This window comes from Magnolia sinica, chromosome 14 (assembly GCF_029962835.1).
Source record: "Magnolia sinica isolate HGM2019 chromosome 14, MsV1, whole genome shotgun sequence".
In the NCBI taxonomy this organism is placed as follows: Eukaryota; Viridiplantae; Streptophyta; class Magnoliopsida; order Magnoliales; family Magnoliaceae; genus Magnolia; species Magnolia sinica.
In genome coordinates this window covers 64,290,530-64,309,392 of record NC_080586.1, presented here as the reverse complement: position 1 = coordinate 64,309,392, position 18,863 = coordinate 64,290,530, and the positions used below count along the sequence as shown (strand labels likewise).

Here is an 18,863-nt window from a genome sequence, read left to right as displayed (position 1 = left end):
TTGCGTTGGACCCAAATAAGAATTGGCACTAGTGTCAGATGTAGACCCGTAATCATAGCCACCATAGCCACACCCATATAATCATGACCAAAAACCTCTACTTGGGTTGCATCAAGAGCATCTTGCTTCTTCTTCTATGTGGTAGCTTTTTTCTCCTTTATCTCTTACAAATTCTATTGCATCGACTCCCTTATCTCTCTTGGCACTCTTGGGTAGTTCGTGACTTGCCCCCTTTGATGTGTCAAATGTTGTTTCACTTTTGATGTGCCAAATGTTGTTTCACTCTACCATAATAGTTGCATTTGATGGTATGCCTATTCCCACCCTCTCTCTTACAATGTTGTCATCCAAAATCATCAATTCCTGGTTGGGCAGTCATTTTTTCCTGCTTCCAACACTGGTCACAATGCAGAAGTTCTACCCCAAGTCCAAGTTCTACCCCACTCCAAGTCCAAGTCATCAACTGAATCAAGTCTTCAACTCTAAACTACTTTAAAAGCACCAAGCTCCTGCCAAAATATTAACATATAATTAATAAAACAAAATTATCTTAAACAAATACAAACCAAAAATTTAAATTTAAATTTGTATGAATTAAGTGTCACCATGGGGGACTACTCGAATGCCCCCAAATCAGCCTAAAATTCATACAATCTATGGAACTCATCCCACTCATTATTTTAAATATTTGACAATATCGGCCGATATATCCCACGATATATCTTGTATCCCACCTATGCGATACGAAACACACAAGTAGCATCGATATATCCCACATGTTTGATCCGGTGAGCATTTTCAATTTTTGATCCCTTTTTTGTTGAAATTATGTTAAATCAATGTCAAATGATTACAAATCCATTGGTTCTTCATGTTTTGCATGGAAAAAAAATAAATAAATAAAAATCATGGAGTTGGAGCTTTGATTTCGATATCCATTGGTTCTTCTTGTTCTCCGGGTTTTTTTTCGAAATTTTCCTTCAACCAGCCATCAATTGAGACTAATTTCGAAATTTGAGTGCAGGTGGTCTGATTTGGGAAAAATTAAGGAAAATTCGAAAATTTCCCAATTTCTCCCAAATTACTTGCAATGTTGCACTCCAAACATGAAATCAAGCATGTATGAGGGCTGATCTACTGATTTGTTAAGTCATTGTCAATTTTCAAAAAATAAAAATTAATAAAAAGTTATTAAAATAATTTTTTTTTTCGAAATTTCCCTCAACCAGCTGCCAATTAAGACTAATTTCAAAGTATTTAGGAGTGTTCAATGAAATGATAAATCACATACACTCTAAATGTTATGCATTCAATTTGAATATAGTTGCATTAGTTCAGTCAAACAATGCATAGCTTAAGACGCTATACAAAGGAAACCTATTAGGTGCACTTCTTTCTTGAGATGTTATCATTTAAAAGTGTGTATTAAGGTCTTTTTCAAACAATCCCTGAAGTTTCATTGAAAAATTCAACCATTTTCCTAATTTCCCCATGTTTCCCAAAAAGTGCGATAAATTACCCTATACAAACGATATATCACATGCGATAACTGATACATATTTGTATCTGACGGATGCGATACGTAACGTGATACTGATATTTTGAACACTGATCCCACTAATGCACATCCACAAGTATTCGACATCATTCCCTCCCAAATAATTTGAAGAAAAAATTTAAAAATTAAATATGGCACTATCACCAAAAAGTAACTGAAATTAAAAAATTATACCAAAAAAATAGAAAATTAGATGGCCTCTTATTTGTTGTATGCATGTGTAGCTCTAAGCTCTCTACATGTATTTCAAGAATCCACAACAAACAAAAAATCGAATATTGCTGAAAAATACGTAAAAATAGCAACAAAAAAATGAGGTCAAATCAACCACAAATCTAGTAAGATCGGGTCGATTTGGTTATATAATGTTGAATCTAAACGTTTCCAGCAAGAAAGAACCAAAAAACAAAAAGAAAAAAAGAAGAAGAGAGCTTTTACCTATTTTTTGAATTTCCCCAAATTCGGCCCTCGGAGCTTCGATTCTTCAAAAACAGATAGATCTTGTGTTTTAATCTCAAATATTGCACAAAGCTGGTCGAAATTATCTTAGAAACACTCACGAGAATAAAGAAAAATCATAAAAAATGGAGGAGAAAAGTGAAAATAAAATAAAATGCAAAACAACTCTTTTTATAAAGGGATTTACGCAAAACTGTTACGACCCCCATAACAGACGTTATGGTTCATTTTTTAAAATAGAACGGGGCGTTATAGCCCCGTATTGTGTAACAATGGGCACCTTTACCATTATGTAACAATCGTTGAGGTATTAATGAATTAATGACATGTCTACACAGGACCTTTGGTCATCAAGTTAGAGGTTAAAATTAACACATTGCTTTGCAAGGCACACAATACTAACAAACTCCCACAACCCAAAAAGCCAATCGCACTAAAACTTGAGTATTCCTGCTGGATAGGACTCAATCCAATCACGGAAGCCCATAAAGAATGTACATATGTATGTACTCTAGTGGTGATTGGTATTATCACATGCAGAGCTTAACCACACCATGGTGCCACATAAACTGTGTAACAAATCCTACTGTTTTCTAATTCACTGTGCATTTAATTCTGTGATCTAGACCGATCACCAAACAACCAGAAGTTCATTAAAAAATCTCATGATCCTTAGGAATGAAACATGTACAAACCATGCATCTAGATCATCATGGAACTAATGTGCATTATACAAAAAAATGCCCAATAGCATTACCATAACAATGACGAGAAAAACCACTATCTAAGATGTTACTCAAGAGAGAAAATACGACATCCACATGAGTGGATCACGGAGCCATATTCAGACCGAGTTTTATAGAGCACGAATGACCTCATATAAGTGATCAATAACTGGGTAATCATGGTGTGACCCCATGGAATGAGACATTTCGACATCGCATATCATACAATGTACAATATACGCCAAATTCCTTTTATCAGAAAGTTAGGAACTACTTTTTCTCATCTCACTTGGAGATCAACACTAGTGGATAAAACATGTGTCAAGGCATTTTTCCCCATGGCTGGTGAGAAAGCCAAATGTTACATGGAGCGACTCCTCGTTTCATCTAATATCTCGTGGGAAGAAGATAGACCCACCAAGATATAACCCATATCACATCCATTATGATCAACATGTCATGATCCCATCCTTAAGACATGAGGGAGATTCTATGGCATACACACATATTGTACATTTTATGGAATATTGTGACATATCAGAATATTAGTCTCTTCAAAGTGTCAATGAGCAACTGAACATGATTTAAACCGAGTTTATCATGAAATATTCATGAGGCATGTGGGATGCATCTATTCTAGGATAACATGCTCATTTAACCGGGTTAACACACCCGTATGAAGCATAAACGAACTTCTATCCTAGACATCATCCTTTATATGGATCATATATATCTCGTACTTCAACCCAAACCCATCACCATAAGCATATGAGTGTGTTAAACACTGTAACAAAGGATCATGACATATATGGTGAATCAAATCTTGTCTCTTAAGGTGAGCATCAAATCATCAATTCCATCATTATTGGACATTCCGCACAAGATCTCATCATAAGTCTTTGTTACAGTCTATGAACCCTTGATTGGGTGTCTATGATGAATTTGTGATTCAACTCACTAGGATAACATAATCAAGGACCAATTCTTAACTTGGAAAACTTCCCAAAATGAGGATTCTGTCATCACCATTTCACATAGCATGAATTATAGACAATATCAACCAAGGATCGTGAGCAGCAGACATGAAGCTATATGAGGAATAATGATTAACCCAAGATAATCATCATCAAGTGTAAGACTATTTCTCAAATGAACGACCAGTACTCTCAAAGTATCAAAACTAGTCATAGATCGAAAAAAAAAATCATTAAAAGTCTTCATGTAGCTATGGTATTACTATCCTCACTGCTCTCATCATCTTTGGCTCCTATACATCTTGTCCTCTCTCCATTTTCCATCCCGAGTCTTTTGACCATAAGCATTATCACAGTCACCATTTAGCAATAGCCAGGAAGCATGGATGTTGTTCTATTTAGATTGATCATAGGAAAGTGAGCGGGCCACACTTTTGTATGCCTCACGATCAACACTCACTCTTAAAATGACTAGGCTTCCCAACAGTCCTTTTACTTTCTTGCCACTGCTCCTTGACTTGCCCTTAGCTTCTGAACACCACCCTTTGGGCCATTAGGGAAAGTGTTCCATAGTAGTAATGGTGGCCGCAATGGCCACCACCATTACCATTATGATATGGGCCATTACAGCCTTTTTCTAAATAATAATATTAAAAAATAAAAAAATAAATAAATAAATCTGTTTTGGGACTGTTACGGGGCCACGAAAAGACCGTTATGGGTCATTTTGCCCTGCAACGCATAATAGTTACCACCGTTATTGTTATGTAACAGCCATGAACTGTTTTGGCATACCATGATTAGGGTTGTTCTTTCCCTTTTCTCTACTCCTTCTATGTCCCTTGGACTTGGGTTTATTGCCATATGATTTTTTATTTTTATTTATTTTAAAGTTACTCTTTATTCAGTGCAAGCCAATAGCCAAAAGAATTACAGACCAGCCCCTAACTGAGAAGAAAGAGAACTCACTTCCAAATATGAGGAAAAACAAAACCCAGTGCATTACATCCAAAATGACTCACCTCCGCAACCGCCCCAACACGATTGCGGAAGCACCGATTGTTCTTTTCCCTCCATAAGGCCCATGGGCCGGCCAATAATGTTACCCTCCAAATCTTCTTGCCTTACTTCCCCACCCTTCCTCCGTGCCAAGAAAGAAGGAACCCTTCAATTGACTTCAGCAACACCCAAGCCACACCAAATATGCCGGGTTACCTCTCCCAAAGCTCTCTAGTGAAATAGCAATGAATAAAGAGATGGTCAATCAACTTCAATTCCCATAAGCACAATAGGCATCCATTGATGATTAGCATCTCTCTCTGATGGAGATTGTCAATCATCAACACCTTCCTTCCCTCCAACCAAGCCAGGGTCATAACCTTTGGAGAAGCCCCATAAAACCACAGAAACGATGTATGTGTTTGATCCTTCCTCGGAGAGAATCCACAAAGAAGCCAGTAGAACGATCACAGGGAGAATCGTCCAAACTTTTCTAAGATGCAAACCATGGAGTTTGAAATCCCACTTCCTCTTCCAACAAATTCCTTTGGCGAGGGATGGTCCATACCACTCTTCCCTTGTGATCAAGAAGCAATAGGCAACATATACCTTTGCATCTAGAAACTGGCAGAGGATCCCTCAGTCAATTGAAAACACATGGATTGTTAGTCTTATTATTGGCCCTAAAGATGATCAACTGTGTGTGCAACTGTCTCTAAATAAGCAATCTTATTCATGTTGTAGTTATCAACAAACCTTTTGGACATCAGAATCAGGGATGTTGATGGGGGAATTGTCTTGTCTCAATCTCTAAAATTAAGTTCTGCAACTATGTGTACAGCCAGGGCTTTCTCCTAGTTTGTAAGCCATTAAGTACCTCACACTATATGCCTAGAATTATACTTGTCACACAACATGTCCCACATGAGTACATGGCCTCATCCGAATGGTCTACTCACACGCTCACACAACCTAATACATGTCAGGGATTATGGTGTCCCATCTTCACATAATGGGCTAAGTGCCTGGACATCTAAGGCATTATAGAGACTATGGTGTCTCTGTTGCATGCCCACTAACTCATCCGGTTAGTACTCAACTAGGACCAAGGTGTCCCACAATATGATATATTTAATGAGGGAAGTAGGAGAGACCATATTTCATCATTATAATCGATCATGCAACCATCCACATCACATGATAACAATCATCATACTGCTAGGGCATTCCAACCATGTACAAGCATGACCATGACAATTAGGAGTCAATGTGCGGCTCGGATCTCGCCATGCAATAACAATGGATTGATCTTATTAAATTTCCCAGATCAGGTGATCAGACGGTCAATGTAAAGCTATTAAATGTCTTCAGTAAACCATCATTGGGCTAGGGTTCAAGTTTTAGCCCATTTTGATATCAAATTAATGAGATCCCTTGAAAACATGATGACAAGCCATGGTCAAACCGGTTCAGATCTGACTAGTAACTGTTAGATCCAGTCCATCCATCTCACTAAGCATGATGAGGGGAGTATCCAGCTCCAATTTCAGGTCAATCCAACACCCCTCATGTGGTGCCCTTAATGATGATTTGAGTCGTCCTTCATACTCCCACTATCCCAAGTATTCTTTTCATGTTCTTCTTTTCACAAATCATCCATTGAGCATCCTTGGATTTTCATCAATGGCATGACTTTAACCATCTAGATCTAATACTTTACATCACAATTCTGGCTAATCCAAGCCATCTAAGATGCTATATAATGATCAATCTAGAAAAAATAAAAATAAAAATAAAAATTACAACCACTAAATTGTCGTATATTAACCATACATACATGTAAATTTTCAATTAAACCAATAAATCACAGCTATAAAACTGATCCAAACTATCATTCAAAACCATAAAACATGCCACATCATCCCCATTCAAAAGGAATAATTAAAATAGCCCCCATGTGCCCTAATTAATTATTTGTTCAAAATTGACCATTAAAGATACACCAGCTTGAATCAAATGGATCTCCCAAATCCCAATCCACATATCTGTTTGCATTCAAATTTGGCAAGGACGTTCCTTGTTAAGGTTTTCACCATCTTGCCAGTCATAGCGAGAATTAACATATCAGGGCAATAAGCAATAGAAACTAACTAATTTCTAATACAAGACTACTCTGATATCATTTTTTTTTTAGAGTTTTGGAAAAACAAAGAAAATTATAATTTTTCCAACATCCAAATTAATAGATTAAACCTAAGGATCACTGTTTAGATATCATGTAGTTTCTATAGAAACCCAAAATCAAAGTTTAGGTTTAGATATACCTTTTGATCGTCGTTGTCAAAACCATTCAAATGCCAAAGTTGTACCTTCAAAGTAAAAGGTTCTCTTGCAAATCTATCCCAGATGAAGAGAGGAAAGTTAACACACTTATCATAGAGCGGGATTAGGGCAGCGCATAGAGATCCATGCGCAGTGGACCCCACACCTATGGACGTGTGGATAGGGAAGGAAAGAAAGAGAGAGAGAGGATTCTCACTTTTCTCTTTTTGTTTTTCTCTGAGTGGTGATGCTCTGGGGGTATGGGCTCCAAAGTTCTCTCTTCTATGTACTCCCCATCTGATAGGATCTTATTTATAAGGAGTTAAGGTTTAAGAAGATGCACTAATATGGTGCTTCAACACTTTACAAACTATGGTATGCCTTAATACATCTAAAGTCCATAATCTTGCCTAACTATGTACTCAAATTGACTCCATCCTCAATTTAATTTCCATGCAAATCAAGTGATGGACCACAAGATCTTAACCATTAGAATTACCATGAAGTGTGATTAAAATATTTTAATGGTTAGTAAAAGATCAACGGTTGAAAATACTCGTAGAACCATTTGAAACCTTTGGTACCGATACCGGTGAAAAACCACTTGATGGATGTTCTGATCTACCGTATCTTAGTTGTAAGAGTGTCCCTGAGAGACCAATGGATCTCTTGTTGGATCATATGGATCTGAGTTGTATCCTAATGCATGAACCTAATAATACAACATATGAGCCATTGCAATGAGGCGGGCCAAAGCACATTGCATTATGAGACTAAAGTCCCCATACGTCATCGGGTTGAAGGATTAGTCAAAAGCTAGTACATACACAAGTTGATCATAGTCCAAGCATGTTGGGTCTCTAGTCTAGAGACTTGACTTGATCCTTTAATGCAAGTGTCCAAGCAATAGGTCTGAGACCAGGAGCTTATTCCCATTGCACACTTACACTCCTATGTAGGGTAGGGCACATGCACACAAACTTGTTGTCAAACCCAATGGTGGAGACCAGCCATCCTGATTCATCATTGGATCAGTCACACAAGATGACCACATAATAATAATAACAACCACAGTTTTATCCTATAACTTAATAGGTAGTCATGAAACAATAGGGTATTAAGATTCATGGACCACAACTCTTTCTTGACCAATGACCATTGTACCCAATCTCAAGTTCCCAAGGACAACTAGAGGAATCCTTCTCATTTAACCTATGTGTATGGTTTAAGATATACAATCACGCTAGTTATAGCATCAACGACATGTCCGCACAAGACCTATGTCATCATGATCTACGGACAAAATCATCAAGTCAATTGTTAAGATTAAGACATTGGTTTTGTAGGGCACACAACCCTAGCAGTGGACCCTCCATGCAAACCAAGGGTGTTCGTTCCCTATCAACGTATTCCCTGTGATGTGGCCCACCCAATGTTTTAAATAGCTTCACTATGTAGTGTGTAGCTTACGCTACATGCTAATTTTGCATAAACTACACGCTATGCAGCTTACACTACAAGTTATTTTTCACTAAAATATCAAAATCAATTAATGTTTTCAATGATTTTTTACATTTTTCATTTTTTTGAATAAAAATTAGTTAATCTTTTGATTTTAGTAAAATAATCTAAGTAATAAAATTTAGTTAGGTTGATCTTTCTTTACCTTTTATACATAATCTTTGCCTATTTTTCTTATTATTTTAGGTTGTATTTGGTTGCACTAAATTCATTATTAGTCAAACTATTTTGGTGAAATTTGGTGCAAAATATCATAAAATTTCATGATATTTGGTGCAACCAAGCACAACCTTAGTTAAAAATCTAGAAGTAGCGTGTAGCTTATGCGACACACTATGTAGCATAAGCCTCACACTTTAGAGGAGTGAACGTTATGTTACATGCTATTCGCTATTTAAAACACTGGGCGTGCCCGATTTCATGGAGCACCTTGTTTTTAAGGCCTTAGGAGTAACATGTATGATGCATATGATGGGCTAGTTGAGTTTTATATATGCATCACATGGGCCCCACATCTGCCTGGTACCATTGTAAGCTACGGTAGTACCAGTACCACTGGAGCATGCCCCTTGTTTAATTCATGATATCTTATTATTATGTACATGTTGAATGATTGTTATTATTACTGCTAATGGCTTTTTTTGTCACCCAATATTTCAGGTTGAACTAATTGCCCCTGCGTTAAAGGGAACTCTTAACGTTCTTGGTTCCTGTGCAAAAACTTCCACAATTAAAAGGGTGGTTGACTGGTTGTGACATCCTCCATAGCTGCAGTTACATACAATGGGAAACCTCTAACACCTGATGTGATTGTCAATGAGACTTGGTTTAGTGATCCAGACTTTTGTACAGAGACAAAGGTCTGTATCAGAGCTTGCTTAGCTATATCTTTTCCCTTTCCCTGTTTGTGCTATCATGTAAATTCTTTTGAAAATGACGAAACTGTTACATTTTCTATTATTTCCGTAGATGATGCTACCTTAAAACATGAATGGATGTTAAGTACTCTATGATATAAGTTTCTTAGGACAGTTCATTATACAAGGGAGTGTGGCATGTGCATGCATGCGGGGAGAGAGTAGATCATAGAGAAGAAAAAAGGGAAAGAGATGGAGGGAAAAAGCATGGTTACAAGCAGTGTTCGAAGTATTGGTATCGCTACAAGTTTCACTGGCCAGGGATACGGAAACAATATCGATATCGCCAATAATATCGCTGATAACCGGAAATGTGGGGAAACGTGGGAAAAACGGTGGAATTTTCAACAAAACTTCAGGCGATGTTAACATGTACATATTTATATATTCAGAAATAAAAATTTTTGCAAAAAGAATGCATACATAACAAGCTTCCATTTAATGGGGCCTTGAAAGCATGTGTTGTTGTAAGAAATCAGTCCAACCATCTCATCCAACCTATTTAAACCATCCAACCTTCCATCTAAACATCCATCGATATTGCAAAATATCAACAACACATGATATTTCACTAAGAAATTATCAACAATTGGAAAGGAAAAGAAATATTGTTGTCTCAATATTGCGCATGTTGCGATATCCTAAGATCGAGATATTATCAGTATTATCAATGACAAATTGAACACTACATACAACCATGTGCCTAGGAAAAAAAAAACTTGAAATAAAAAATGTTCTAATAAACAAAATTTTGATGATATCAATACGTTGGCGATATTATTGAAATATCGTCGATACACTTATGATACAAGCATTACCTAGAATTTACATCGTCGAAAATATTGGCAATGCATTGGCGATATTGATGCATTGGCAATACAAGCGACACCTAGAATTTACATAGTTGAAAATATTAGCGATTATATTAGCAATATTGATATGTTGGCGATACTTAGCGATACATTGCTAATACTTGGAATTTCTGATACTACCAGCATTATCGGTATCGCTGAGCTAGAGATAAAGATAATATCAAAGATAATTTGAACACTAGTTACAAGCAGATGTGGGCTACACACAAAGAGAGAAAGATAGTGCCATAATAGTTTAAATGGTGAGTGACCCTTTTGCAATTTTTCTAGTGTTGTGGCTGACTCAAATTTTAAGCTGCCTCATTTTTGAGTTGATGTCCTAACATGATATGGCGCAACAAACATAAGGAGTGGATGTCACAAAGTCATCCCAGCAAGCCCCACACAATCCATGTTGCACAGTCTTCCTAATACTATCTTTGGTGCGGTTACACACAAAGGAGGAGACAGTTGGAACTGGCTACTTGCATGAAAGAATTGAAATGACAAAAATACCCTCGGTTAAAGAGCCACACACATCCCATTTTCCAAAAGTTTATGCTACTTTCCATGACTAATTGTAGCAGTAAATTGCCCAAATGATGCTTGTGTTATATGTAGTAGAAGTATATGGAAAAGACTAATTACTAGTGCTAGTGATGTAGGACCGATGCATGAACCAATTATCATGTGAGTTCAAGTAGTCGAATTAAGATATTTAACAAAAAAAAAAAAACAAACAAACATCGCTATAATCATCACAAATATCATGAAAATCAAAAGAAAATCATGCATAATCCTTGCCTAAGCTACCAACATCGTAACACGAGATCATTAAATAAAAAGAAACTAAGATCTAATAGATGTAGGGACATCCAATTAGCATAGGATATAGTCTGTTTCAAAATAGGAAACCTAATATAACCTAGGGTAAAAATTAGAGTTTGGGTAATTTGGGAAAGTAGGAAAATTAGGAATTTTAGGTTTAGGGTTAGGGTTTCGGGGATGAAAGAAAGAGGTTTTGATAATGATGATGGGGAACCAATAAAAAAAGGGGCAAGGTGGGATTCACACGTGTGGTGTGGGGTGGATGGGTTTAGGTCGGTTAGGGTTTGGATTGTGGATGGGTATAGGAAAGTTGGGTTTGGGAGAAGACAAATATCTGAGATGGGAGAATGAAGAACCTGAAGAAAATACCAAGATGTAGAAAAAAAGAGAAGATGGTGTGGGGATAGATGGAGACCTCGCACCTCCGTTGATGAAGATTAGCCTCGCACTAATCTTCCTTCCAAATCGCATGTAAGTATCTTCAAATTGCATGAAGATGGAAGAAGAAAGCAAGAGCTTTTCTCTCTCTTTTTTTTTATTATCAAAAAATCCAATGGGAGAGAGGTCACACCCCCCCCTCTTTTTATAGATCTAAGAAGTTTCAAAAATTACAATAATCCTCCTGTCTTGTGAAAATAACCCTAGTATAAATAAGATCAACCAAAACACTCGTGATGTGTCCAAATATAAAATAATAAAAAACTAAATCATAAAAGATGATAAAGTCTAAAACTGATGTGGATGATCAACGATCAATAGCCCGATCATGTAATCCATGCGATCTAATGGCCCAATCATCGCGTCCCTCCGATCCAACGATCTGGATCACTCCATAAAGCAGCCTATATGCATTTTTCCAGTGTGGGGTCTTCCAGATGCTTGCATATGCACATGGGGTCTTCAACACGATCACGGGTACTCGCCTAGCCACAGGGAAATCAGTGTGGCCTGCCTCCTCCAATACTACGTAAGGGTGTACGTGACGTGATGTCCTCATCAGCTAGTTTGGCCCATTTTTATCCTTTAGGTAGATTGGCTAGTGGCCAGACTAGATGCAATTCATTATGGCAAAATGAAATTTGAACTAGATTATTATGAGTTGTTGTCCAATACGAATTCTTCTTACCTTATTATAGTGTTAATTTATATGTCAGGGTTCACCTGTAATTACAAAAGACCATTGGATAGAGGGGATTCTTTGTGGATTGCACATAGCCCCAATAGTGACCAGATTGGCTGATCAGAGCCACTTTAAAGTCCTGCAAAATGGATAGTTTTGCCATTTTTACTCGCCATACATTTTGCATACCGACTCTATGGCTATGACTACCCAAGTTTGCCATTCATGGTTATTTTGGGCTCATGTTCAATTTAGGTGGTTTTGTATGTATCCAACAAGCCTTCATGGATCACAGGTGGCTCTCTTGGGCTCCACATTGAATTTGCACTGTGATAACGTACTAAAATTCGTACTGGATTATAGCTCATCATATTACAGTCTTAATACACAGAGCTACTAAAAATATAGAATTGCTTATTTGGTGCATAATTACAGGTTGGCCTTTTGTTACCTGTTTTATTGTTTATAATAAATGGGCTGAAGGTGTAGATTTTTATGCTTTTGTATGGGAACTTCTAATCATATGTGAATGGAACTTGTTGAGTGTTTTTGGGTTGTACTTATAATGTGGTGACAAAGTGAGTTGTAGCCCTGAGTATGTTGTCCAACATGTCTATGCTATTTATCTTCTTAAACAACTTGTTTGTGTGACAAGTACTAGTGCTTAGGTGAACATTGTTGATTTTGCAAGACTCTTTGGATGTAGATGAGTTCTTTTGCTTTTCCATTTCTCGGTCTTCCCCTATGCATAGGTAAATATTGAGGGTCAAATATTGCATATTAGACCCCAGTTACTACCTAGATTTACGAACATGATACTGCTTAACGGTCTAGTTTAATCATGTTTGTGGTGCAAGGTGAAGTTAGGAGCCTGGACCGAAAAGGATGCTAAAAGCATGGATTTAACACTCAGGAATCACCAAGGCAATGGACGGGACTCCAGGGGACCGAGATTGAAGAGTTTACACACCAGGGATCCAAGAAAATTAAGCCACTCACGTTAAACGGGCCTAGAAATCATCCAGAATGTAAGATCACAAGGTTCCCACCATCCGTTCGGCTCGAAACTTCATATATGGCCTGAGGACCATAAATTAACCGTACACATCAAATTTCAGCCATTAGATCCTTCTGGAAGTGGCCCAACGGACAGATAAGCCCCTAAAATCCTGATTTGGGGCCCACCTGATATCTGGGTATGCTTCAATTTTGGTCTCAACTCATTAAATGAGTTGACAAAACGGATGGACGGAGCGGATTTCTCATGAACATCACGATGGACCCCACATGGCCAGTGCGTATACACCATGTACAAGCCACTGGCCGTGCACCGAACCAAGAGTCCGGTCAACAGGAGGTTGACCCGACCCTTCTTTTGCACCAATGTCCAGCGGACGCACCACATTCGGCCAGTTTTGGCTAGTGGGCCCCATACTTCGTCCAAACGGACGATCTAGACCGTCCATATGCTCCAGAGGGTAGGCACGACCCTGGCCATGGTGGCCTTTTGGCCCCATGCACACATACACACGTGTATCGTCGAAAAACACAGGATGAACGACGAGTTGATTTAATACAGTAGACCGCACCAAAACTCGACCAAAACCACTCCTTTCCGACTGAAATTTCTCCAGGAATCCAATGAACGGGGTGGATTTTCCAGAAAACATCACTGTGGGGCCCACCGAACACATCAGCGTAATAGAATTCGCCCCATACGCACGTCTAGTTTTTCCGGACATTGCGGGGAGTTGTGGGCCACTGTTTGTGGTCGGATGGATGATCCAGACCGTTCAAAAGATGGAGAAGTGGGTATTTACCATAACCATGGAGTCAAAATGTGGTTTTTGGACATCTTCTAGCCGAAATCTCCCTCCAAACGCAACTGCCTCCGCAAGTTTGCATTTTCGCTGCGTAAAATCTGTGCAACCGACTTCCAGCCCTCTAAACCGCCCCTGGGGCCTATAAAAGAGAGAGAGAAAGGACGTGGGAAGGCTATCTTGATATCTTGGGCAGTCGTGGAGGCATCTTGGAGAGCGTGGACGCGAAGAGAGCAAGGGAGAGAAGGCGTGGACAGCTCGGGCTCGGGTTCCTTCTTCCTTTTCTTCTTTCTTTTGATTATGTCTTTCCTTTTCAGAGTTTTTAGCATGACTATGTCAGGCTAAACCTCTTAGCTAGGGCTAAGAGGTGAAGCTTGTAGTTTGATGGGAGTTTTCTACGGTTTTGATTTATGTTTATGAACCTTCGTTGATTATAGTTTGATATTGAGGAATGCTTTCAGTTTTTAATGGTTTGTTGTGACTTAAATTACAATGGATCTGCGATAGCTTTGAACATGTTCTTAGCATTATAGGGATTATGAATTTAGGAATCTTTGTTGTTCACCATCGTCTCCTGGGCATGGTTGGATGACGGAATCCTTCCTAACATTTATATATCTTTCTGATTGGTTGTAGATTAGTTTAATTTTGTTGTTTGCTTTGTCTCATGGGCATGGTTTTGTGATGGAATCAATTCTAATTCTTATACCTCTCATCTCTTGAAAACTAGATCAAAGGAAGTTCAGATTTGATTTTTAATGGATTATCTTCCAATTGGATGAAGATGGGACTCTGACTCCAATTGAGTTTATGAATCAAGCATAGATCTCCCTGATCTCTACAAGTGGATCCTTGGCACCCTAGTTTCCCACCTTTGAATTTCTCAAGTTTTAGTTTAATTATTCACAATTCTTCTCTTAATTCCTTCTGATTTAGATTTCATCTTATTCTAGTTCTGGTTACTTTCAGATTACACACACAAGATTCAGTCCCTGTGGATTCGACCTCGGTCTTACCGAGATTATTACTATATCACAACCCTATACTTGAGGTGTGAATAGTAAACTGGCTAACACTTGTGGGATAATGTCATGGAAAGATTTGAAAGAAAATTGTCAAGTTGGAAGGGTAGGTATCTTTCTTTGAAAGGAAGGATAACATTAATCAAGGCGGCAATGTCCAATCTACCAATTTATTTCATGTCTAATTTTGAATGCCCAAACTCAAAATTGGTCAAAGTAGAGAAGATTGGGCAGGATTTCTTATGAAAGGGGTGGAAGGAAAACACAGATATCACCTAATGAAGTGGGAGGAAGTGTGCAAACTCATGGATCAAGGGGGTGCCGGTTTAAGAAGTTTGGAGATAATGAATTAGGCTCTACTAGGAAAGTGGATTTAGAGGTTTTGAGTGGAAGAAGGTAGCTTTTGGAGAGAAGTGATGGATAGGAAGTATAGAGTAGAGGAAAGGGGTAGATGGACAAAATCTTCATCATTGTATAGGGCTTCATCACTTTGGAAATCAGTGGTTTCAGTGAAAAACAAGCTTTGGCAAGGAGTGGGTTTCTCTTTGGGTGACGTAATGAAAATTAGGTTCTAGGAGGATTTCTAGTTAGATAATTAGAAGTTGAGTCAAGTGCTTCCCCGATTAGCAAGTGTTTCGATGGAGGTAGATATTATGGTTGATCGTTGTTTCTCTTATCTTGTAGATGAAACTATTTAGGCTCTTCCTTGCAAAAGAAATTTGAATAATGAAGAGGTGGAAGAACTAGTTAGGTTGCTAGACATGTCGATTGCATCCCTCAAGTTTAGAAAAAGATTTGATGGTATGGTCAAAAGAACAGTCAAGAAATTTTCCAGTTAAATCTTTCTATATAATGATTGCCAAGGGGTCTAGTGCGCATGGTGTGAGTCATACAACCTATGTGTGGCATTTTGGTGGTCCTCTAAAGGTGGCAGTTTTAGCTTGGCTAGTGGGAAGGAATAAGGTTCTCATGGTTGATAACTTGTGTAAGAGGAAAATGGGTATTCCGAATGTGTGTTTCATGTGCTATCAGAATGAGGAATCGGTTGACCATCCTTCTATTCATTACCCTTCTGCCAAAAAATTGTGGGGGTGTTTCTTTATTCTATTCGAAATAGTATGGATTTCTCCAAGCTCCATTGAGCAATTCTTCCCTGCTTGGCATGGTGGGGACAAAAGTAAAATCGAAAAGAGAGTTTGGCATCTTTGTTTATTAGCTGGGGTATGGTGTATCTGGATAGAAAGGAACAACTAGTGTTTTAGGAATCAGAAGGCGTGAAATTGGAGGTTTTCAATATGGCTAAACTGAATGTACTAGAATGGGCAAGAGCAGCAAATTCAATTTCTATTGCTCATTTCCATGATATGTGGCTAGATTTGTAATTGGTTTTTGTTTTTATGTTTTTCTTTCCTTTCTAAATCTTTCGGCTTCAGCCCATATTCAATAAAGGTATCATCATTTCTTTAAAAAAAAAAATATTCTCTATATATAAAGCCCATTGGCCTCTCATATCATCAAGGGAATTATTTATAGTTTATTCAAGAGCTTGTTTTGGTTGAGTATGATTGTATAAACACTGAGGTAAGGTTTTGGTTCTCTGGGGCAATAACAAAAGTTTCAATTCCTTCCCACTGTGATACACTTGCCTCCAAAATTGCGGTGTTGAGACTGCTGTATTAAAGCATTTTCTTGCAATCTCTAAGCAAAAAACTGAGATTAGCTGTGTGTCTTCTTTAAAATTTCAACTCTCCAATGCTGAATTCATCCATTTCTTTGTGCCTCTTCAGCTCTATTATCCTATTGAGGATTTCAATGAGATTGATTTATTTTTATAAGGAAATGATACTATATGATTGAACATCGAGTAAAGATTCAGGAGATTTCACTGTGTGCTAAAACTGCACCGATTATTGTGAGGTGATATGCCATTGGTTGTTTGTATGTGTGGAACTCGAGTTGCTAACTCTTAACATTTGTTGAGTTTGAACAAAAGAGGGAGTAGAGATTTTTTTTCTGATCTGTAAAATAGTAAAGATATTTGAGACCAATTTTGTTGGTTATTGCAATCTGTTTATTTCCGATTTTTTTTTTTTCTTTTTTCTTTTTCTATGAATCATTTAGTTTTTAAAGAATATCTGACATCAGTCTTATGATGCATGTGGACTGATTAATCAGCCATATTTTAAAGTTCCCTGAACTCATTTTTACCCTTGCCATTTCAATAATTGCGGGGATCAGTAGGCTCATGCTCCAACTCAGCTGACGAAGGCATTGTTTAAGATTTCAACCATGGTTTTCTGTCACTGGTCCAGCTACATTGGACAACATAGATATAGTTTCATGGGAGATGAGGTTTGTTGTTGGTCATGGGAAAGAAATTCTTGAAAGATCAGGCATGAATTCATGAACTTGAGGCTTTTGGGCCTGAGTTGAGCCATAAAAATCATGAACTTCAGCCATTTGTTGGGGTAGACCAAGCTCAGGCATGAAAATCATGAATTTGCAGCTATTTGTAGGATCTAATAATGTTGTTGTTTGGGGGGGGGGGGGGGATTGTATAGAGAGCTAGGCGAATGGTCATGTTTGTTTGGGTGACCCTGGCCTAGTAAGGTATTAGGTATCCCTTTTTCACCTAGGTTGGTTGCTAGGGACAACAGCAATGCGGTGTACTAAAAGTAGCGTCTTCAACTACATCAACTCACAAGAACTGGGACCTAGAAGTCATTTTTAGAACAATGAACATTAAATCTTCACTCATCAATGTGATATGGATCTCATTTTCTTTTGGTGTTCAGAGTTAATTTGAATAGTAAAGTTATATCACACTTCAGCTTAAAATGTTTTTGCATTGATTTTTGTTTGGTTGGTAAAAGGATATATTTGGTACTGATTACACTACATAAAGCAGTATATATCCTTAATGTAGTCATTTTGATAACTCGGGCCTCTTTTCTTTTCAACAAATTTCTTGGTTTCTTGTAGTCTTGGTATTTACTTTCTAAAACCTTGGCTGAGGAGGCTGCTTGGAAGTTTGCAAAGGAGAAAGGAATTGATATTGTCACGATCAATCCAGGAATGGTGATTGGTCCTCTTCTTCGGCCAACCCTTAATACAAGTGCTGCCGCAATTCTGAACTTTATAAATGGTAAAAATTTGTTATCATCGAAGTTAATGTGCATATGTTATCCTCCTAAATGAAGATTGTGCCTTTTGCTTCTTTCTTAGTCAGTAAAGATGCCCACTAGACAACCCTCGGATCCCAAGAAAGATTATCAAGTGGAAAGAAAAGAACTGTGATTCATGGGTTATGTGTTGCTTCTTAGGAACATGGGTTTGGAAGGGGATGGTTTTTTAGTGTCTAGAATTTATTATTTCAACATTTCTAAGGACATGTTTGGATACGATCCAAGGGAAAACAAAGGGAAAAATAATATTTATCCAGTGATGATTTCCATGAGAATTATTTAAACATAGAATCCAATAGTTCTTGTTTGGATAGCAACTGGAAATCTTATATTCCTCTCACAATACTCACCTAGTTATTTGTGCCCAGAATCCAAAATATGGAAAAGTGTAATGATTGTTTGGTGGAATTCACCCATTTCTTTGCTATCCAAACAACATAAGTCATCACATCAAAGGAAACCCTCTTCCTTTTCCATCGTCTGGCTTGGAATCCATGGCTTCCAAACATGGCCTAAAAGAAGTGCCTGTTTAAGTTTTCTTGGGAGGCTTGCTCGTTAATTC

At 37.9% G+C, this 18,863-nt stretch overlaps 1 pseudogene; it reads left to right on the top strand.

The window, feature by feature from the left end:
* The window catches only part of LOC131225921 (phenylacetaldehyde reductase-like), a 41,633-nt pseudogene that overhangs the window by 18,749 nt on the left and 4,021 nt on the right, over nt 1-18,863 (top strand).